Genomic DNA, 24,300 nt, shown 5'->3' with positions numbered 1-24,300 from the left:
TGACATGTATGGGCAGTCTACACCAGAGTATGGGGAGTCTCTGGGTCAGGAACCTATCCCTCCAGCATGTTTTGTTCATTGTGATGACAAGGTTTAGATCCCTGGAGCATGTGGCTCTGAGGGATTGGGATTTCTTTAAGTGGAGCATGTCCAACAGGTCAGGGTTTGACATGGCCTTGTTTGTTAAGCAGAGATCGCCTCTGAGTAGATGATATGCTACAGAGTATAGCTGGAGTTTTTTTAGACGGTCAGCATATGGCATCTGCTTTAGGCCTGTGATTATTTTAGTGAGGTATTTTTGTGGCCTTTCCAGCTGTTGCAGATGTCTTGTGAGGTACATACCAAACAAGGCGTTATACTCTATAATGGATCTAATGAGGGATGAGTACAGTGGGACAATGACCTCCTTTTTTCTGGATGAAAAGCCCTTGGTGATGAGGTGTGCCACATAGAAGGATTTCCTGACTGTTGTGGTAATGTGGTTATTGAAGGTGAGACCACTGTCACCTATGTCCCTAAGTCTCTCATCACACTTTCGATGTTTAGTGTACTGCCATCTATGTGGTAATTCATGGGTACATGTTTTTTTCCAAAGGGAATGTTGTTGTTGTTGTTGTTTGTCTTTCGGCTTTTCCCAGTTAGGGGTCACCACAGCAGAACTCCGGTCCGCTAATGACTGTCAGTAGATTTTCACGAATGCCGAGGTGCCAGCTCAATGTTCAACTTTCAATGAAGGCACGCCCATTTACGCATGTCTTTCGAATGCCCACCCAACTGTGGAGAGGACATGCAGACTCCACACAGAAGGCACTCCCCACACTCCAGACGAGAACTGAACGGGAGAACCTCTTGCTGTGAGGCAACAACACTACCACTGCACCATCGCGGATGATTTTTTTTTTCCAAAGGGGATAATTCTACATTTCTTGGCATTAAGCTTGAGCCCATGGCTCTGGCACCAGGCATCTGTTTCTGTAAGGCCCTTTTGTAGAATATCCACATCATTTGGGGATTCACTAATGGCTCCCAGTTTGCAGTCATCTGCAAACTTTGTTAGCCAGAGTCCCTTAGTGCTGGCCTGTACATCAGATAAGTACATATGCATAGGGGGCTAGAACATAATAAAGAAGTGGAAAGGGGCCCAAGAAAAAGGAAGTTAAAAAAGATGGGGAGATTCCTTCAGATCTTTTTACAAACAATTGGGTGGAAGGATGTAAGAGAGGCCAGTTCAGGATGAGTGAGTAGAAGTCAGTACACGTGCTATTCAGCAAGATATAAAATCTGGTGATGAATTGGTAGGGAATACATAAGACAGTATGAAGACTGGGTAATAGAACTGAAGACAGATCCAATAACATTTTCACCTCATGCATTAATAGGACAGCAACAGGAAAGGGAGTTGGAAAGACACTTGAGGGTACCAAGAAATCTAATGGAAAATGAAAAAGAAAAAAGGAAACTGGCAGAGACAGTAAAGGCAGGAAATGGCATTGAAATGATATAAAATAAAAGAAACCATTAGGAACAAAATTGCAAGACTGCAGAAGCAGGAGGAAAAGGGAAAGTTAGTTAACCAAAATAGTGAACATTTAAAGGAGTTAAAAGAGATACAGAGGGAAATACGAAGATGGAATAGAGTCTGAAGGAAGAAGGAGAGGGAAAAAGAGATTAAACAGATCATATAAGAATGGGAAGATGACAAATGATAGAATAAAAGAATATCGGTAGAGCAACTTTTCTTTAAGCCAAACCCTGAAGTAATGAAAAGCTTGGCAAAAAGATTGACAGCATGAAGTGGAGACAGGTATTTATGAGCTAGGAGATGGTATAACAGACTGGAAAAGAGTCAAATTAGAGGAAATAGTAGACTGGTTTAAAGAGTATTATCAGAGATTATAAAAATCAAAATAGTATGGAGATGCTAATGAGGGATGGAAATCACTACAAATGATAAAGCTGGAGCAGCAAGAACAGAAGAAATTGAAAGACAAGATAGAGAAGGATGAGCTAGAGAAAGTATGGGGAAATCGGCAAAAGGAAAATCACCAGGCAGTCATGGAATACCAAGAGAATTCAAGGAGATACAGAAAATAAAAGAGATTTTAGAGAAATTGTTAATATTATTCATTATTCAACAGTACAGAAGATGGTGGACAGATCTTTAAATTATGGACGGAGGAGATGATCACAGTAATTCCCACAGGAGAAAGATCCAAGATAGTCAGCCTTGTATAGACCAGTATCAGTGCTCAATCCCAATTAGAACTGCTGTATGGAGATCCACACTGAAAGACTGGGGAAGACACAACAAGGAATGATACAAGTAAAGACTAGATTTGTACTGGGAAGAAAAACAACAGACAGTTTAATAACATTCCCGTTGACAAGTGAGATACAGGAAATGGGAAGAAATTATAATAGTACTGCTATATGCAGAAAATGCATTTGACAAGGTAGGGTGGAGCTATCTATTGTAAACCTCAGAAAAGGTGAATTCCCACAAAAAATGATGGAATTAATTAAGAGAATGTATGAGGGAGCTCAAGCCAGAATTAAAATAAGAGCCAAGTTATCAGTAGAGTTACAACAGAAAGGTGCACGGGACATGAGTGCCTGCTCTCCTGCTATTTGCTGTGTATATAGAACCTTTGACAGTAACAATATGAAACCGTGGTATAAGAGTGTTTAAATGGGGGGAAAGTAGAGTTTGTTATATACAGATGATGCAGTACTTAATTACATTGTGTCTGCTAGGTTTACAGGACAGTAGTATCTAGACTGTGGGGTTTCCCTGCACTTAAGCTCTAAAACCAGCATTTTTACATTAAGAGAGTTTTCTGACTGTACTCTTGTAGCAAGTGTGCTGTAGCAAACCTATCTGAGTTGGTGGCTGCTGTCTGAAAGCTTATTGTGTTTTCCTGACTGGTCTGTAAGCCTATTGTAAAACTTGTTTTTCTGATTCTACATAAGCCCAGTGTGTATGTGGGCTTGTGCTCAATTCCTCAGATTTGCTCTTGGTTTGGTATTTTGCCTGAGATTTACACTGAAAGCCATATGCTGCTAAAAGAATGAAAATAAGTAACATATTATAATTCTTCTGATTATTTTTACTGTATTTCATAAGAATTATTTATTATTACATTTCTCTCATTTTAGTAGAGTTTTAAAGCTGAACTGTGTTTGCTGCTGCTGTAGTACTTAATTAAATTGTGTCTGTTAGTTTTACAAGACAATTTTATTTAGATTGTGTATTTTTCCCCTGCACTTGAGCTCTAAAACCAGCATTTTAACATCAACAGGGTTTTATTGACTGCACTCTTGTGACAGAAGTGTGATGCAGCAAACTTATCTGAGTTAGAGGCTGCTGGCTGAAAGTGTAGTGCGTGTTTTCTTGACTGGTGTATAGGCATTGCTGTTGTAAAACGTGTTTTTCTTATCCTGTATAAGCCCAGTGTTTGCATTAGGCTACTCTCCACACAGCAGCTGTTAGCAGTGCCCTGTACAGATGCAAATGTTAGCAAATTAAAACTTCCCTTAGAATAACTATCTCTGCAACCTTCCCCAGTCCTCCTGCTGCTCTAGGGGCATAAGAGTTGCGCGCAGAGCAGCATCACCTTGGTGGATAGCTGCAGTTCACACTAAGTACAGCACCCATTCTTCATCCATGTGCTATCATCCCAGTCCAGCTAAATCTTCCTACTCTTCTCCCTGGCTAACCCATAATCAAAACCATGACACCATGGATAGGCATATTCCTGCTATCTCTGTGCCCAGGTTGGTGGACATGGGCATCCTGAGGCAATGTAGCAATTGTTTCATGTATACTGAAAACCACTTAATCCTAAAAAAAAATAAACACAGTATGTGAGAGATGTAGCTACATTATGAAAATTGAGACACGGCTCTCACATACTGACAAATCAAGTGACAAACAGGTTGCCAGCACACACACACACACACATCATTTCCCCCTCACTAAATAAAGTCGACACATAAACCCATATATTTGCAGGTACTCACAAGTAACTTACCAAAACCCCACAAGCCTCCCATACGCTGCCCCTCAGAAACCACATTCAAATAAACCAAGTCAACACCAAGCACTACACACAAAAATACACATCAGTGTCTCCATAAGCAACCCCTATGGCGAAAAACCACACATTCAAACATCCTGGTTATAGGAAACTCCACTGTGAAACATATGGATGCCCCCCCCCCACCCCCCACCAGACTGAATAAAGAAAGGGTTACAGTCAGTTGTCTGTCAGGGGCCAGGATTCACCAGATCACACAGGCACTCAGGTCACTTAACGTAAGTACCAATATGACTCAGTCATAGTCCATGTGCGTGTGAAGGGTCTATATCATGTAGTCAAACATTTACAATTTTGAACGACATAAGGTCAAGCACCATATGTTGGAATGTGTAAATGTTCGAGCGTGTGAATGGAAATCTCCATAAGTGGAGGTTTGAAATCTCCATAAGTGGAGGTTTACATTCACTTCAATGTGGTGCTATCTCGAAGTTGGTATATTTAAGTAGCGGGAGGTGTGGGGGGTGCAGGGGGGCTTGCCCTCCTGCATTAAACTAATTTTACATTTTTCCGTTGTGTTTTTATTTTTTATAGGTAGTCGACATTCTGTAACTTCGGACATATGTGTTCGAACATATGTCAGTCGAAGTTACGGCACTTTGACTACATGATACAGACCCGGGTGTGAATGACCTGAGTCATATTTCCCTGGACTATATGAAGAGAGACATGATGGACCTCTGTGAATACGTGTCGCAGGCTGGTATGAGCCTCACACTCAGCAGCATCCTATCCTCACCAAGAATGATACAATACAAACAGAACATAATTGACTTCAATAATTGGCTTAGCTACTGGTATTATTCCAAGAGCATCCAGTATTTGTTAGCCTGGGACAGCACGATCGACAAACCACTCTGCTTTGCCAGAGATGATCTGCTCCTGTTGCTGCTAGGCTTTCGAATACTGGCCAAGGCATTAGCCATCCCCATAGTACCTTTTTTAGGCAGTGCCAAACCAACAGCCCTACCAACGTAACAAATTTTTCTAACGCCATACTGAAGGTACTACTGCTCAATGCTAACAGCCTTAACAAGAAATTACACACCTTTGAAGCTCTTCTTGCTCTGAAGAATGCAGATGTCTGTACAATTACAGGGACTTAAAAGGACAAAATTATTGACTTCAACAATTGGCTAGGCTTCTGGTGTCATTCTAAGGGGATCCAGAATCTGTCTGCTTGGGATGACATGGTCGACAGATCACGATGCTTTGCCACAGATGGCCTGCACCTGTCGCCCCTGGGATTCCGGATACTGGCTAAGGCTCTTGCTGCCCCTATAGTGCCTTTTTTAGGCTCAAATAACAAGTTCACCACCATAACAGGAACAGGCAAGCAAGCAAAAACTGAGGGTAATGCTACTCAATGCTAGAAGTCTAAATCTCAAAATGCACTCACTCGAGGCACTCCTTAAAATGGAGAACATCGATATCTGTGCAGTGACTGAGACCTGGTTCAAGGCTCCAGAGAGCATCCCTGCACTACCAGGCTTTAACTCATACCACACTTTTCAGCCATGTAACCTAGACCGAAACACCAAAGGCGGAGGTGTGTCCATATTCATTAAGGATATCCACTCCTCCAGGCTAGTTGCTCAGCACAATGCATTTGAGGTTATCTAAGTGCAACCAACTTTAGGCAAAACTGCAATCCAAACTGTAGCTTGCTACAGATCCCCCACCATGCCCCAGGATTCCCACTCCTCTTTTCTTGAAGTACTGGAAAATATTAGGGTTCAACCAAACACCCTAATAATGGGCGACTACCCCACCATTAACTGGGAAAAATACTTGTGTACCAACTCCTTAGCTCAATGCTTTCTGGAATTCATAAACTCCAATGCCCTGGATCAACTTATCCACACCCCCACCAGGGGCAACAATATCCTAGACCTAGTCATTACCAACATGAGTGACCGATGCTCCACACCTGAAGTCAACTCCTCGTTGTTCCGATCCGACCATAAGCTAATCACCCTTGATATCCACATCCCGCCCCCACCCCCCATTAAGGAAACCACAGTAAAAAATTTCTCCAAAGCCAACTTCATGCTTAAGACAGAAGTGGTGAACTTCATGACACCCATGCAGATTGGCAATACAGTTTGCACTCTATAAGCACTTACACGAGTGCATGGATCGTGCTATCCCAAACAGAACCAAGACACTATCCTCCAAAAAAAGGAAGCCAATCTGATGGTCCCCTGCCATAAACAAACTGTACTACAGAAGGAAGAAACTGTTGCAAAAGAGAGTAACTTCCCATGAGTGGAGGAGCTCCCTGGTCAGCCTCAGTAAAAAGCTGAGATCCCTTATAAGATCCTCCAAAGCTAGCTATGAAAACAAAATTGTCACTAATTCCAAGGACAACCACAAAGCATTCTATAGCTATGCCAAGAATCTCGATGGCATCACCCAGATCTGCTCTGAGTTACAGCACAAAGGCATGAAAATTACAGAACTAACTGATATTGCCAACATCCTGGCAGATAGGTTCAGTGCTAACTTTACCCCCCTCTCACCCCCTAAGGGGCCCATATCTATACAGGAGGAATGCAGAGTCCCAGTAATCACAACTACACAGGTAAAAGCTGCAAGCCAAAAACACAGCATCCATGGGACTGGACAACATCCCAGGCTGCGTTTTACATGAACTTCAGAACGAACTGGCTCCCCACTTAGGCACCATGTTCAATAATAGCCTCACATCAGGCTTTGTACCCACTGAATGGCGCACAGCAACAGTTATCCCACTCCACAAAGGGGGAGCCACCACTGATCCCAGGAACTATCGACCTAGTAGCCTGGCGAGCCTGGTCTGCAACGCCATGGAACTTATCATCATGGAACTCATAAACAAAGACATTGGTAACCTCCAAACTCTGGACCTCACCCAGTTTGGGTTTGTGAAAGGCAGATTATACCTCCTGAACCTGATCGACTTCTTTGAGGCAGTCACCAAAGCCGAAGATGAGGGTATGGTGGTTCACACAGCCTATCTTGACCTCGCCAAGGCTTTCGACACCATCCTCCATTCTGGAATTATAGCTAAACTCACTAAACTAGGTATAAATCCCTACGTCACAAGATGGGTTGCCAACTGGCTCACTGACAGAACCCACACTGTAAAAGTTGCAGACTCCAAATCTGACCTCAAAGCAGTGACAAGTGGAGTACCACAGGGTTCCGTCCTGGGACCTCTCCTGTTTGGCATATACTTCTCTGAAGTACAGGCTAACAAAGAAGGCCTCTGGCTAACGAAGTTCGCAGATGACTGCAAACTAGGAGCCATAGTCAAGTCCCCAAATGATGTGGACATCCTACAGAAGGGCCTCGCTGAGACAGATGCCTGGTGTCAGAGCCATGGCCTCAAGCTCAATGCCAAAAAGTGCAGTGTCATCCCCTTTGGTAAAAACTCTGTACCCATGAACTACCACATAGGCAGCAATCTACTTAACACCGAATGCGTGATAAGAGACCTTGGGACCCAGGTCGACAGTAGTCTCTCCTTTGATAGTATCGCCACAGTAGTCAGGAAGTCCTTCTACGTGGCACACCTCATCATAAAAGGGTTCTCATCCAGGACAAAAGAGGTCATTGTTCCCCTCTACTCGACACTCATTAGACCCATTATAGAGAACAATGCCCCTTTTGGAATGTACCTCACAAGACATCTGCAGCAGCTGGAAACGCCACAGAAGTACCTCACAAAGAGGATTACTGGCTTCAAACAAATGCACTACACTGACCGCCTCAAAAAACTCCATCTTTACTCCGTAGCATATTGCCTACTCCGAGGTGATCTCTGCCTAACATATAAAGCTATGTCAAACCCAGAGCTGTTGGACATACTACACCTAAAAAAATCCCAATCCCTCCGAGCTACATGCTCTAGGGACCTAAACCTTGTCACCACAATAAACAGGAAATGCTGGAGAGATAGATTCCTATCCCAGAGACTTCCCATACTCTGGAACAGGCTACCCATGTCTATGTCAAGCAAAGTTCTTCATTAGCACTCTTCAAGAAAAATCTTGATGAGTGGATGGGAAACAGGAAATACACCCCGGGGATCACTTCTGTGTCTCTGCTCGACAGTGGCACAGGAAAATAACTTTCTTGGGTGGCTTAAGCCAGGGAATCTTGTTGGCTACGCGTACGTAGGCCCTTGGGCCGATAGCCTAGTACCTACCTATGAACTTGATTCAAGGCTGTGGAAAGCACCCTGTAGTGCAAGGCTATGCCTATCACACATTCAGACCACCCTCTGAAACGGAATAAACAAAAGGAGGAGGTGATCCCATTTACATACAAAGTTATCACACCTCTAGATTGGAGCTGCTCCATGTCCAGCTGACCATAGGCAAAAATCACCCACCATATCATCGCTAGCTCCAGGTCCCCAACAATGAACCATGAACTCAACTCCACATACCTGAAGTTACTAGAATCACTTACTATTCAACCCACCATACTACTCATGGATGATTTTAACTACCCCTCCATAAACTGGGAAACATATATAACCACTAACATACAAGCTCAGAGATTCCTGGATTTTGTCAGTGCAAATGCTTTGGAACAGCTGGTCTGCACTCCCACTATGGGCTCAAATATCATTGACATAGTACTCGCAAACATGGGGGAGCACTGTACCCCCCCAGCATAATATCCTCATTATTAAGGTGGGATCATAAATTGGTCTCCTTTGAAATAAATGTAACAACAGTACCCCATCAAACCCTGAAAACCCTGAAGAATTTTTCCAAGGAAAATTACCTCCTATTAAGTAAATCATAGATCATTTTAAAGCCCCCCAATACCAAAAACACAGGGGCCAATGCAGAAGTATACACAAATGCCCTGTACAACCACTTAAACAGCTGCGTAGAAATGGCAGTACCTGACCGAACTAAACTCAGGTCTAGTCGTAAAAACAAGTCACCCTGATGGACCCCTAACATAAATAGACTACACGACAGAAGGAAGAAATTCCTGTCTAAAAGTGAGTGGGAGAGAGCACAACAGAGAAAAACATCCCTCATTAGTCTCAACAGATAAATCAGGGAACTAGTCAAGTCTTCAAAAGCTAAACACAAGACTAAAACAGCCTCCCAAGCATAAGATAACCACAAAGTATTTTTTAGTTATGTCCGAAATCGTAAGGGAAATATTCAATGTGCTGAGTTGGCTGTAGATGACACTACCTATACTCAGCCAGAAGAAATAGCAAACATGCTGACCAATAAATTCAGCTCAGATTTCACCCCCTCATGACCTCCAGTTACTCCCACAGAACACCACCTACCACACCTTTGCTTGTTATCACAAAACAACAGGTCATCACTGCACTCTCTAAAGCTAGAAAAACAGCATCAATGGGCCCTCATGGAATTCCAGGGTGCATCTTAAATAGCTTGAATCATGATCTAGCAGACCTACTCAGATCTCTACTCAACTAAAGTCTCCAAACAGGCTTTGTCCCAGTAGAGTGAAGAATAGCAACAGTCATCCATCTGCACAAGGGGTCCATTAAATGACCCAGAAAATTGCTGACCCATAAGTCTGACTAGCCTCATATATAATGCTATGGAAAGGATAATCATGAACCTGATTAACAATGACACAGGAAATCTCCAGACTCTAAACCCAACCCAGTTCAGCTTTGTCAAGGGCAGGTCCTGCCTGTTTAATCTAGTGGACTTCTTTGAGAGGGTCATCAAGGCCATAGATGAAGGTGATACAACATACAGCCTACCTTGATCTGGCCAAGGCATTTGACACAGTGCCCTACTCAGGTACTATAGATAAACTCACAAAATTGGAGCATAAACCTCTACATCACCAGATGTAGTCAAACGACTCACAGATAGGACACATGTTGTTACAGTGTGGGATTCCACACCCAGCAAGATGCCAGTCACCAGTGGAATACCAAAGGGCTCAGTGCTGAGCCCTCTCCTGTTTGAATTATACTTCTCAGATCTCAAGCCAAATGCAAATGGCCTTTGGCTGACCACGTTTGCTGATGACTGCAAGTTGTGGGCAATCACTGACTTCCCAAATGATGCTGATATCCTACAGAATGCCTGATGCAGATGTATGACTGGTGTCAGAGCCATGGCCTCAAAATAAATGTGAAGAAGTGCATAAAAATACCTGTTGGGAAATCAAATACCCCTGAAAATTACAACATTGATAGCACCTCCTCAAGTGTGGACCCAGTGGTGGGAGAGCTGGGTACACAGATAGATAGTAATCTGAACTTTGACCACCATATTTCCACTGTATTGAGGAAATCCTTCTGTGCAGCTCAATTTATAAGTAAGAGCATGGCATCCAGATCTAAGAATTCCATAGTACCACCATACTCAGCCCTCATCAGGCCAATAATAGAGTACAATGCACCCTTTGGCATATACCTCGCCAGGCACCTGCAACAGTTGGAGCATCCCCAGAGGTTTTATATGAAAAAAATACAGGGTATAGCCAACATGTCATATACGGAACGATTAAAAGCCCTATCACTGTATTCAGTTTCCTGTTGAATAATGGGGGATAATCTGTATCCGAACTACAATGCAGTCTCTGACCCAGCCCTGATGGAAATGTTGCATATTAGCAAAACTAACTGCACAAGGGTTACCTGCTCCAAAAATCTAAACCTGATCTCTGACATGAACAGATCATGCTGGAGAAACAGATGTGTATCTCAGATATTGCAACTCTTCTGGAATAGGCTTCCTACTCACGTAAAGCAGAAGCCCTTCCCTGACCATCTTCAAGTGTAATCTGGACCGATAGATGAGAAATTGCAAATTCACTCCTGGGGTGGTGCCCATGTTCCTTATAGACAGAGGAAATCTGTAAAAACAGTCAAAAACCTTGCTTGCTGACCCTTGTTATCTTTCCCCTAGGGATAGATAATTGGGTATAATCTGGGAAAAAGTAGCTAGGCTTGTAAGGGCTCTTGAGCCATTAGCCTAGAAATTTCCCATGAACCTATAACATATTACTCACATTAACAAAACATAAAGCAGATATGGAGAAGCTACGGGATACAATGCAGACATTTGTGAAGAGATCTGAATACAAAACAAATCAATAAAAAAGGTCTTAATTGTGAAGAGAAAAGTGGAGGAAGAAGGAATAAAAAGAATGACAGCAAAAGAGATCAAATACCTAAGAACAGCAGTCAGGGTGGCAGTGGCAGAGACAATAAAAAGAATGTATGAAAAAATATATCAAAAGGTGAAAGAGCAAATAGGGAAATAGAAAACAACAAATATGGGTACTGATGAGAGAATAAATGCACTGAAGATCAGCACAATCCCACAGTTCAAGCTTTTGAAACAGATAAATCGGATAAGCAGGAAATTTGTATTGGAGGAGTGAAAACATGAGAGTAGTCTGGGAGAATTTAATACAGATGATAGATAAAGGGGGATGAGACGCACTGGATGCAAAGGCTACAAGCCTGCCTGATAACAGGAAAATAAGATTATTACTTTTTGATATAATGAAGCTGGGTATAGTGCAGGAAAGTCTCCAGGAATAGATGATATTCCTGTGAAAGTTGCAAGTGATAAAGATAGGAAAGGTTTTGTTTAACAGTATTTTAAAAGGAGGGGAAACACCAACATTCTGGAAGAAATCCCTAGTGGCTGTAATGCCTAAAGATGGTAAAGACCCATCAGACCCAGCTTCACAAAGGCCCATTTCAATTTTAAACCATGATTATAAAGTGTTTATGTCTATAATACCTAAAAGAATGGCAAAGGTGTTGCCAACCTTGATAGATATGGATCAATGTAGTTTGTGGAGGGGAGGCAAACATTTGACATTACTAGAACAAATGATGATCCACAGGGAAACAAATTGTAAGAAAATACAGCTGTTGTTGGTTAGTCTTGATGCAGAGAAAGCATTTCACAGAGTAAACTGGGATTTTATGAGTACGGCAATGTCAGCATTTGCATTCACTGATGAAATAATAAGTTAATTAGGAGGATATATGAGGGATCGAAGGCAAAACCTGAAGTGGGAGGAGCCCTTTCTGACAAGCTGTGTCTGAAATGAGGACCCAGACAGGGATGCCCTCTTTCACCTTTATTTGCTTTATATTTAGAGCTACTTCCAAAGAAAAGAAGGGGCTCAGAAATTCAAGGATATAATTGGTATGGTAATCAAGAAAAGTTGGCTTCATTTGCAGATGATATTATTTTCTACCTAATAAAACCAAAAAAAGGCCATCTAAGTGTTATGGAACATCCTGAGACAGTTTAGTCTTTTCAGGATACAAAATTAATAATGATAAAACAAAGGCTACAGCTATAAACTATGTACCCACACATGAATTGGTCCAGCAATACCAACACATGATTGGTACCAATGCATGAACTGGTCCAGCAATGCCTATATTTATGGGGACACGATAAAATGAAGTATTTAGGAGTATGGATTAAAAAGGATTCTGTTACGGTTGCTAAGGATATGTAGGAGGAGACTAAACAAAAGATAATACAAAAGCTGAGAAAATGGAAGCTCTTGTTTATGGATATAAATAGCAAGGTGCAAGCAGTGAAAAATTATTTTTATCAGCCTGAAGAAAAATTGTGGACAGCAATTAATAGAGTTGAATGATTTTATTTGGGAGGGGAAATTGCAAGGGACAACTAAGATGAGTTGATCCATTCAATGGAACAGGCAGGTTAGGTTTTCCTGATTTGAAGGCATATTTTAGAGCCACACTGTTAAGGCTCATATACATAACATAAGGAGAAAGCTATAATTCAAAGTTGAAAGGAATGATGATGAGGTAGGGAGGAACTTCAAGAAATAAGGAGAGAATGAAATTGTAGATCCAGATCCTTAAGGAGAATAACAAAAGCAGTACATAATATTATACTTATAAAGTAACAGAGAGTATTCTAAGAACTAAGTCAACATGTGAACAGAGAAAGGAGATTTTGCTAATAGGGGTAACTTTAATTAAGGGTACAGAGAATACGCAAGAGGGAGCTGGAATTTACTGGAGAAAATTATCAAAGGAACCAATGTATTGGGAGTAAATAACTAGAGAGAGAAAGGTAATAGAATGGGAAGAAGCCAAGACATTTGGACTGCAGGCTAGAGACTGTCTTCCCTATCAAGGATTGATATCTGGCTATAGGCAAACAGAAATGCTAAGTGAAAGACCTGCTCTGGTACTGTTTTTAATTGAATCTAGAATATAAGCTGCTGTTAAAAAATGGATCATTAATAGGGCATATAAAATACTGCAGAATAACTATAGGAATCAATCAGAGGAGGTTATAAAAGATTGGAAAGAGAGACTGAATAAACAATTCACAAGGAAATAATGGGAGGACATGTGTATGACTCCCAAATATGCAACAAAGTCCAGAAGATTCAGGAATTTTGCTTGGAAGTGTTTGCATAGACTTTTTATACCTCAAGCAGACTCCAAATAATTTTTCCTCAGGTAGACCGCAAATGTTGGAGGTGGAGGTGTGATGTGAAAGAAAAAGGTAATTGTAAACATGTTTTGGGAGTGTAATGAGTTGGCAGACTTTAAAAAATTCCCTACAGAGTACTCTGTCATGCATATTCGGTGAGAATATAGCTAAGGAATGATTTTTTGAGCTGGGATATAGGATCTGAATTATCTAGACATAGTAAAGGCCTTGTTAAGTTTAATTCTGGTGGCTGCCAAAAAGCAATTACTAAAAAATGGAGATCAAAATGTAAACTAACTGCATTTGAAGTATTGAACATTGTAACAGAGATAAAAGAACTGTAAGTGGGATCTTCAGAGAAGGGAAGGAGCAAATTGCATAGAAACAAAATGGAAATTGTGGCAACAATACAGTCAGAATAATGTTTTGGAGGAAGAATGAGGTTTAAGAGAAGGCAGGAATTAATCAAGTTATGTAATGCTGAATTGATGATGTACAAAAGAATATATGTGATGTATAATGTTTGCAACTGGGAACATGTTAATATGGTTTGCTTTCTTTTATTCAAATGAATGTTTGCCTGTGTCTTATGTCATAATTCAATAAAGGTGTTAAAAATGAAAAATTTACTTTACAAATCAGACAATACACAAAGGAACGGAGGGAGGACATACATATGGCTCCTATTAAGTTGTACTTCTGCTTACACTAATCAGAACCTAAAATGTATTTAAACTCAAAGCTTTTGAGAATTTTACATTTGTGTCCTTTTACAAAGCTTTAAGTACACATATATTTTATGTCACATTTATTTCAAATTTTAACTAAACACTAATGTTACATGTTTGGAAGAGAGGCCTCTTTCTAACAGATGATTTGCTTATCAGACAGTAGCACAGCTCATTTCAGGGTGTGTGAGGATTTTCAGTTTTAGAAGATGCATCTTTTAGGGTATGCGGAGTTCTTCCATTACAAAGGATAGCATTTTTTTAGCTATCAAGGAATACGCAACAGGTTTTTGAGGTCTTTTTCTGCTCTTCAAAGAACTTTTGAATTTAAATATATTCAGCTCCTAACACTAAATGGTCCACACTGCCTTTTCATGTTCTACCTCTGTATTCAGTAAAAAAAAAAACATATTTGTTTAGAATGTGTTGCTATTTTTAAATAAATATGCTTGAGAATTGTTATACAAAACCCGCTGCTGACTTAGGTGGTTTTATTACACAATGTCTGCTCATTTCCATATATGTAATGTGTAGTAATTGTTACTGACCAAAACTCTTTTTCTTCTCTTTTCTTTTAAGACTGCAGTAAAGGAAACAAAAGTAAAAAAAAAAAAAAAAAGATGATTTTGAGTGCACCAAAAGCCCAAGTGCTACCAAACTATACATTAAAATGTTGTATTATTTTATTTTTATTTGTTGCAAGTCCACTGGGAAGAACTAATACTGAGTACATTAAATAGCCTGACATCATTTTAATATATGCTACAGTCTGTCAGTTTGAAGTAGTAGGAAATGTTATATATTTCTCAGTTATATGTCTGCTGTGCATTACAACTGTAAACAGAAGACAAAGCACCTCACAAAATGTAGCATATTATGATAAACTTGTAAATTAAAACACATCCCCAGAATTAACATCTTTACTGTAAAAAAAAAAAAAAGTCTCCAATACAGAGGAACTTGTAACAACTGAATAATTGTAAGCCACTGTTCCCTCCTGTCTATCTGATGAATCTGGGCATCTTGGGGCAATGTAGAAATTGCCTCATGTACACAGACAAACCTCTCCTCCTACTACCCAACACTACAACCTGTGAGAGATGCACTTATCTAGCCAAACTGGACATAAAGCTCTCTCCAATCAAGACTGAACTTGACAGTCAAGAGGAGAAGGTAAACACTTGCACCACACCACACCACACTCATCACATAGTCTCACTAAATCTACTCCACCAAAATCCACACATAGAAACACAAAAACATTTGCGGAGGCTCTCAATAATAATCTGCTCAAGCAACAGAGACCTCCAAAGCAGAAATGCAAGCAACCTCCACCCCCCAACACAACCCAAATGACACATAACCAGCAGACTCAGTGTGCCACTCAACCACAGCCAATAAGGCAAAACAACGTACCCAACACACTAGTCATAGGCGACTTTATAGTCAGGCACACTGTTGTCCCACTCACCAGGCTAAACAAAGAAAAGGTTACTGTCAGCTGCCTGTCGGGTGCCAGGATACGCCACATAACCCACACACTCAGGTCACTCCACAACAAGTACAAATATGACTCTGTCATTGTCCATGTTGATGTGAACGACCTGAGACATACCTCCCTGGACTACATGAAAAGAGACATGGAAGAGCTCTCTGATCTTGAAGCCCAGGCAGGTATGACCCTAGCCCTGAGTAGTATTCTGCCATCACCAGAATGATGCCGCAGTACAAGAACAAAATGATGGACTTCAACAATTGGCTAAGCTTCTGGTGCCATTCTAAAGGGATCCAGTATCTGTCTGCCTGGGATGACATGGTCGACAGACCATGATGCTTTGCCAGAGATGGCCTGCACCTGTCACCCCTGGGACACCGGATACTGGCTAAGGTTCTTGCCACCCCCTATAGTGCCTTTTTTAGGCAAGGTTCAAATAACAAATTCACCACCATAACAGGAACAGGCAAGCAAAAACTGAGGGTGATGCTACTCAATGCTAGAAGTCTAAATCTCAAAATGCACTCACTCGAGGCACTCCTTAAAATGGAGAACATCGATATCTGTGCAGTGACTGAGACCTGGTTCAAGGCTCCAGAGAGCACCCCTGCACTACCAGGCTATAACTCATACCACACTTTTCGGCCATCTAACCTGGACCAGAACACCAAAGGCGGAGGTGTGTCCATATTCATTAAGGATATCCACACCTCCAGGCTAGTTGCTCAGCATAATGCAGCCGAGGTTATCCAAGTGCAACCAACTCTGGGCAAAACTGCAATTCAAATTGTAGCTTGCTACAGATCACCCACCATGCCCCAGGATTCACACTCCTCTTTTCTTGATGTACTGGAAAATATTAGGTTTCAACCAAACACCCTAATAATGGGCGATTTCAACTACCCAACCATTAACTGGGAAAACTACTCATGTACCAACTACTTTGCTCAACGCTTTCTGGAATTCATAAACTCCAATGCCCTGGTTTAACTTATCCACACCCCCACCAGGGGCAACAATATCCTAGATCTAGTCATTACCAATATGAGTGACCGGTGTTCCACACCTGAAGTCAATGCCTCATTGGTCCAATCCGACCATAAGCTAATTACCCTAGATATCCACATCCTACCTCCACCCCACATTAAGGAAACCATGGTAAAAAATTTCTCCAAAGCCAGCTTCATGCTTCTTAAGACAGAAGTGGTGAACTTCATGACACCCACGCAGATGGACAATACAGTTACGACTTCTGAATCCTACACAATTGCACTTTATAAGCACTTACATGAGTGCATGGATCATGCTATCCCAAACAGAACCAAGACGCTATCCTCCAAAAAAAAGGAAGCCAATCTGATGGTCCCCTGCCATAAACAAAACTGTTCAACAGAAGGAAGAAACTCTTGTAAAAGAGAGTAAAATCCCACGAGTGGAGGAGCTCCCTGGTCAGCCTCAGTAAGAAGCTGCGATCCCTGATAAAATCCTCCAAAGCTAGTTACGAAAACAAAATCGCCACTAATTCTAAAGACAACCACAAAGCATTCTATAGCTATGTCAAGAATCTCAATGGCAACACTCAGATCTGCTCTGAGTTACAGCACAATGGCACTAAATATACAGACCCAACTGATATTGCCAACATCCTGGCAGATAGGTTCAGTGCTAACTTTACCCCCCTCTCACCCCCTAAAGAGCCCATCTCTATACCGAAAGAATGCAAAGTTCCTGTAATCACGGCTGCACAGGTACAAACCACACTCTCCAAAGCCAAGAACACAGCATCCATGGGACCAGACAACATCCCAGGCTGTGTTCTACACGAACTACAGAACAAACTGGCACCACACCTAAGTACCATATTCAATCATAGCTTCACCTCAGGCTTTGTACCTGCTGAATGGCGCACAGCAACGGTTATCCCACTCCACAAGGGGGGAGCCACCACCCATTAGCCTGACAATCCTGGTCTGCAAGTCCATGGAACGTATCATCATGGAACTTATAAACAAAGACATTGGTAATCTCCAAACTCTGGATCCCACCCACTTCGGGTTTGTAAAAGGCAGATCATGTCTCCTAAACATTATAGACTTCTTTGAAGCAGTCACCAAAGCCGTAGACAAGGGTAAGGTGTTTCACACAGCCTGTCTAGATCTTGCCAAGGCTTTCGACACCATCCCCCACTCTGGAATTATAGATAAACTCACTAAACTAGGTAAAAATCCCTATGTCACAAGATGGGTTGTCAACTGGCTCACTGACAGAACCCACACTGTGAAAGTAGCAGACTCCAAATCCAACTTCAGACCAGTGACAAGTGGAGTACCACAGGGTTCAGTCCTGGGTCCTCTCCTGTTTGGTATCTACTTCTCTGAAGTACAGGCTAACAAAGAAGGTCTTTTGCTAATGAAGTTCGCAGATGACTGCAAACTAGGAGCCATAATCGAAACTCCTAACGATGTGGACATCCTATAAAAGGGCCTCACTGAGACAGATGTCTGGTGTCAAAGCCATGGCCTCAAGCTCAATGCCAAAAAGTGTATTGTCATACCCTTTGGTAAAAACTCTGTACCCATGAACTACAACATAGGCGGTAGTATACTTAACACCGAAAGTGTGATAAGAGACCTTGGGACACAGGTGGACAGTAGTCTCTCCTTTGATAATCACATCGCCACAGTATTCAGGAAATCCTTCTATGTGGCACAACTCATCACAAAAGGTTTCTCATCCAGAAAAAAAGAGGTCATTGTTCCCCTCTACTCATCACTCATTAGACCCATTATAGAGTACAACGCCCCTTTTGGTATGTACCTCACAAGACATCTACAACAACTGGAAAGGCCGCAGAAATACCTCACAAAGAGGATTACTGGCCTGAAACAGATGTCCTAAGCAGACCGTCTCAAAAAACTCCAGCTTTACTCCGTCGCATATCGCCTACTCAGAGGTGATCTCTGCCTAACATACAAAGCTATGTCAAACCCAGAGCTGTTGGACATGCTCCACTTAAAGAAATCCCAATACCTCCGAGCTACACGCTCTGTGGACCTAAACCTTGTCACCACAATAAACAGAACATGCCGGAGGGATAGATTCCTGTCCCAGAGACTTCCCACACATTGGAATAGACTACCTATCTATATCAAACAAAGCTCCTCATAACACTCTTCAAGAAAAATCTTGATGATTGGATGGGAAATAGGAAATTCACCCCGGGGATCACCTCTGTGACTCTGCTCGATAGTGGCACAGGAAAATAATTTTCTTGGGTGGCAAAATCCAGGGTACCTTTTTGGCTGGGCTTGTATAGGCCCCAGGGCTGATAACCTAGTACCTACCTATGAACCTATGTGCAGAGTGCTTTGTACACATGTAATGTAGAAAATATTTAGATTGCACTGTGCAGACATGCTGTGCAGCAAATATTTAAATTATACTCCTAAAATACACTGAGGATGTGCAGTATAGAGAATATTTAGATCACATTTATTGCATTAAGCAAAAACTTTTAAGTGTATCTGTTAAAATATTACATGCCTAGATATCTTACAGTTCCTGTCATTTTGTTAAAATTGCTCTTGGGCATTTAAGATACATAAGCATGTATGTATAAAATGAATACATTTTAAAAATATTTCTATTTAGACTTGTATTAAGTAATATGCTGCTATGCCACTGTTTGATTTTGTGAATGTAAAAAATTGATAGCCACCCCCAAACTTCTGTACAGCCCCTTCTAAGAAACTACATTGTGGAGTGTTTTAGCTAGCTAAAATCCAAATAGAGGAGTTGTATTATGATAATTAGAAACAGTAAAAAATGGTATACTCTGCTACAATTTTATTTTTAGCTTTATTAGCCAGTCAAAGTAATTACATACAAGTGACTTATGATGCCTTGTTTACTTGATTTATGCTAAATGAATTTCTAAGCTCTCTTGCATGTAAGGTGTGAAAATAATGAAAGATATTAATCTGGTTTGTTTTCTTTTCTATTAATGTATGTGTACCTATGACATTGTTACTCGGCACGTAAAAATCAATTGCCAATAATTAGCGGACCGGAATTCCACTGTGGCGACCCCTAACCGGGAAAAGCCGAAAGACACAACAACAACCTATGACACTGTTTAGATTTAATAAAGGCGCCTAAAGACCACAACGTTCTGGCTGTCAGTGCTAAGAATCTCCAACATCAGAATTAAAACAATCTCGCTCTCTCTCACACACACATGCACAGACACACACACACAGAGCTTGATTAGAGATACTGTAGCTAACAGACACCAAATGTTGTCAATATCTAATTCCCTCTCATTGTATTAGATTTAGTAAAAGGAATGCATTCCTAACTTGCATAAATAACCTCGTGATTATTTACAATACTGGCTTAATGAAGTGAAGTAGCAAAATAAATCCAAAAGCACACCCATGATGTACACAAATTCAGGGAGGTTTATGTCAGCTTCCTCAGACAATAAAATATCACAATGTATATATATATATATATATATATATATATATATATCTCCCTACAATCAATTAATCAATTAAGATTCATTTAGGGCAAAAAGGTCTTCTCTGTTTCAAGTTAGGTCTTAAACAGACCTTACCATTTAATCCCTATCTATCTGCTTGCAGGTTCAAAATCCAATATAATTCCCTATTTTCTGTAATAAGTCTTAATATCACCTAGCCTTTGCCCTAAAGTGATAGTCTCTATCACCTTGAACTTAAAATTATGCTCAACTCCCAAATCCATAACATGCTTGGCTAAAGAATTTAGACCATTACCCTGTCTGATATCTCGAAGATGCTCCCTGATTCTGTCTTTAAAACAATGGTTTGTCTTCCTTACATAAAACTGTTAACAAAGCTGACATTGAGCTAAATAGACTAAATGTTTGGTGAAGCAATTAGCTATTACCTTGAAAAAATACTTCCTGTTGGTAATGGGAAATTTGGCTGGTGTCCTCCATTGGTTTTATTTCTTAAAGCTATAGTCCTGCCTGCTATGTCATTCATACAACACTAGTAATAACTGACTGCAACAGAACGATATATAAAGCTCTGATGTTTTGAGTCATTGGCTAAATTTATTACTTCCAATACATAAAAAATGTACAAAGCTAAAGCACTGGTGGGGGAAGCAGTTAAAGGGTACCATGGCTGTTCTTGCAAGTATCTTGGTAGCTCTAACATCTCCACTTTGCAAATTAAAACATTTCATTTCAGTACCTTTGAGTCTGCTTATGTCTTAAGATGCAGTGCCTATGAGTGCGATTATGTCAAAATATAACTACTTTTACTTTATTGTTGATAAAATGCAGTATATTAAGATGGAACATGACAGGTGATTGCAGAGAATAGACTTAGGGTACCACTGATGTGGGAGGGAGGATACAATTGTCATTTTAGAAATGGAATCAACGAAGGCTGCAAAAATTCTATTACATAATACTATACAACTTTTATTCTGTCACCACCACCATCAACCATGACTAAGGAGATTGCTAGAGATTACTTTGGTAAATCACTGAGAGTGGTACAGGACATCAGGGATAACAATAACCAATACAATCAATAACCTTAAATAAATAAAACAACTGTGTACCATGAGGCCAGGACATCAGGGATAACAATAACCAACACAATCATCAATAACCTTAAATAAAAAGAAACTGTGTACCATGAGGGCTCCATAAGTAGCACAATGATTAGCATTGCTTCCTTGCAAATTTTTCAGTTCAGTTCTCAGCAGGGCTGCCTTATACAACAAATCTACCTATTCTCCCTTCACTGCTCCACACCCCAAAAATGTGCCTAATTAAAATGGCGATTCTCCAAATAATGGAAGTGCCCTGTCTGGTCTCTGCATACTGTGTGGGGAGTATGGGTTTTCTCTGATTCAGAAAATCTTTGTAGTGCATGTTGCGCCCAGATTACGCACAAAACAGCTGAATTATATCCTTGTTCAACACTGCTATAGTGCAAGATTCAACCTTAACAATACTTAAAGGGTTGCTTAACACTTGTTACAGAATGGGAGACCTGTACATTGTCACTTCGACTGAAGAATAAAATGTTCTTCGGCAAGGTGTTAATGTACAGGTAATGCCCAATGAAAAATGAGTCCGCTACTTCAAAGCTGCCTGTTAAGCTGCTGCGGGGCTCGAAATGTAATGGCTGCCATTCATACCCGGCCTTAGTCATAGGCCAACTAGGCGGCCACCTAGGGTGCCACTCTAGCAGGGGGTGCTTTACCAGTAATGTGGATGGTGTAGATAGACCAAAATGGGGGCACCGGGTGATATGGGGGTACATTGTAGTCCTTTTGCCTAGGGCACCAGTTGACTAAAGGCCATTCCTGCTGCCATTATTTTACACTTGCAGCACTTCTGCTGTTTAGCCAGTGTAAAATTAAAAAAGAAAAGAGTGTGTGTGTGTGTGTGTATGCATGCAAGACAGTAAGAGTGAGAGTGATTGAGTCATTATTTTACACTCACTAAGCAGCACTTTCGTTGTTTAATGAGTGTAAAATTAAAACCAACAGATAAAAAAAAAAACCAACAGAAAAGTACTTGTGTTTGTGTGTTTATGTCTGTCTGTATGTGTGTATGACTGCTTGCGTTCATGAAAGTGGAAGAGTTTCTGTATATGCATGAGAGAAAGAGATCAAGTTGTTGTTGTGTCTTTCGGCTTATCCCGGTTAGGTCCGCTAATGTTTGGTAGTGGATTTTTACGTGCCAAGTTACCAGCCCTGACGCACAACTTTCAACTAAGGCACGCTCATTCACACATGCCTCCACACAGAAGACGCTCTAGCTGAGAATCGAACAGGACATCATGCTGTGAGGCGACAACGCTACCGCAGCACCACTACCGCGGGACAGAGAAAGGGATTGAGTAGTGGATGATAATCCTTTAAAAGGCAAGCATGCCTCAAGTCAAGAAATCTGGATAAAGCCTAAAATAATGGGGGAACAAAGGCTTAAAAATAAGGACAGATTTTAAATATTGCTCTTATAAAATTAGAAAGTTGTTACAATAACATGATCTATGTTAACATGCATTTTCTGATGGATACGAAGTCCATACTTCTCACCTGTACCTGATTTTCAGGGACACCCCTGCTTTAGACTCAAATTTTACCTCTGCCTCCCTTAATCCCACCTAAAACTGGGGACTTCTGGAGAAAACGTGGTGAATTAAAATTAACAATGACAATAAATAAAGTTACTGACTTTAACTTCAGAAAAATGTATATTGATTCACATACTCTTATTCTGTCAATGTCTCAGATTAACAGAACTAATATTTTAAGTGTTCTGGATTACATCTGGATTTGTTCCCGTTTAGTTGAGAGCTATGATAAAGTCTGAAACTTAAATGTAACTCATTTAAGTGACTTCAACTCTCAATAATTTGCCATCATATAGTACAGCAAATTTAAGACAGTAGGAGGAAGAACTAAATGATTAAAAAAAAAAAAATATATATATATATATATATATATATACATATACACACACACGTATAATAAAAAAATTACAAAACAATTTAACAGATAGACCATTTTTTAATAATGCAACAATGCCCTCCAGGGTGAGTGTTGCTGTATACATAACGCCCTTCCAGGGCTGTAGTGGCCCAACACCTTCCAGTAGTACAAATGCAAAAATCTACAGTAAACACAGATTAACACCTTCCTAGAGACATAGTGTCCGATATCTCCAGTAACTATCAAATTCTTTACTCATGAATTCCGGACAAACTAGAAATAATGGGGTGAGAAAGTGACAAAAACGTGGACAATTTCATTCTAATTCACTTAAAAGTTAATAAAATAACACGTTTTACATCAACGTGTATTTTCTGAACAATAAAACAAACTCTAATGTCCAGTATTAACTGACTGTAATATTTAGTGATGTAACAACAACAAAAAAAAACACGAGGAACAAGGCAGAATCGGGGACGTTCCAGGGGCCACAGCGACACAAATCCCTACCAAAAGGATTATTATAAAATCTCCGTAACATGATATGAATGATACTAGTAATGGAAGTTCTCAAACACCAACTTCACCAAGTATTTTTAATATTCAAAAATAATCCCCTATCCGCGAAAGTACAATTCTACTTTAACTCACCCCAACGAACGTTAACAATTAACACTTCCGGGTTTTTGTTGTTGGCGGGACCGGACATGCACACTGAGCAGGAAGTGAAGCCGTAAATGCAGCTTTTATTTCCTTTCTTTACTTACAGTGAAGTTATGATTTGTTTGATATAGTTGGGTTAATCTAATCTTTTTATGCCTGTTGAATACCGACAAGCAGAGACTTAGGTTCTTTACCAAGGCTAGAGTGATTTCGATTTGTTAAATATACTTTTCTGTACCTTAAGCATTGTTTTGGTTTATGTAAGCTGGTGACTTTTGCAGTATAAATGACGGTAAACGTTATTTTGGGTGCAGGGCGGGAATGTCGTTCAAATTATGTTAAAATCGACCTCA

The 24,300-nt window shown here is 40.6% G+C and overlaps 1 protein-coding gene across 5 annotated transcripts in view; it reads right to left on the bottom strand.

Moving 5' to 3' along the window:
• LOC122791373 (aminopeptidase O (putative)) overlaps window positions 1-24,015 on the bottom strand; it is a 2,634,672-nt gene extending 2,610,657 nt beyond the window's left edge. For 2 of the 5 annotated variants that reach the window (XM_044059087.1, XM_044059089.1), the window contains exon 1: window positions 23,936-24,011. The gene's annotated coding sequence lies outside the window, so the exon portion shown is untranslated. Of the gene's footprint in view, window positions 1-23,935 lie in introns of all 5 variants that reach the window. The other 3 variants (XM_044059091.1, XM_044059088.1, XM_044059090.1) reach the window with 3 other exon arrangements.
• Between the last annotated feature and the right edge of the window lie 285 nt (window positions 24,016-24,300).

Source organism: Protopterus annectens, chromosome 17.part0, assembly GCF_019279795.1.
Source record: "Protopterus annectens isolate FY-2018-M chromosome 17.part0, PAN1.0, whole genome shotgun sequence".
NCBI lineage: Eukaryota > Metazoa > Chordata > Ceratodontiformes > Protopteridae > Protopterus > Protopterus annectens.
Note: the sequence above shows the minus strand (reverse complement) of the source record. Positions and strands in the feature narration are given on the sequence as shown.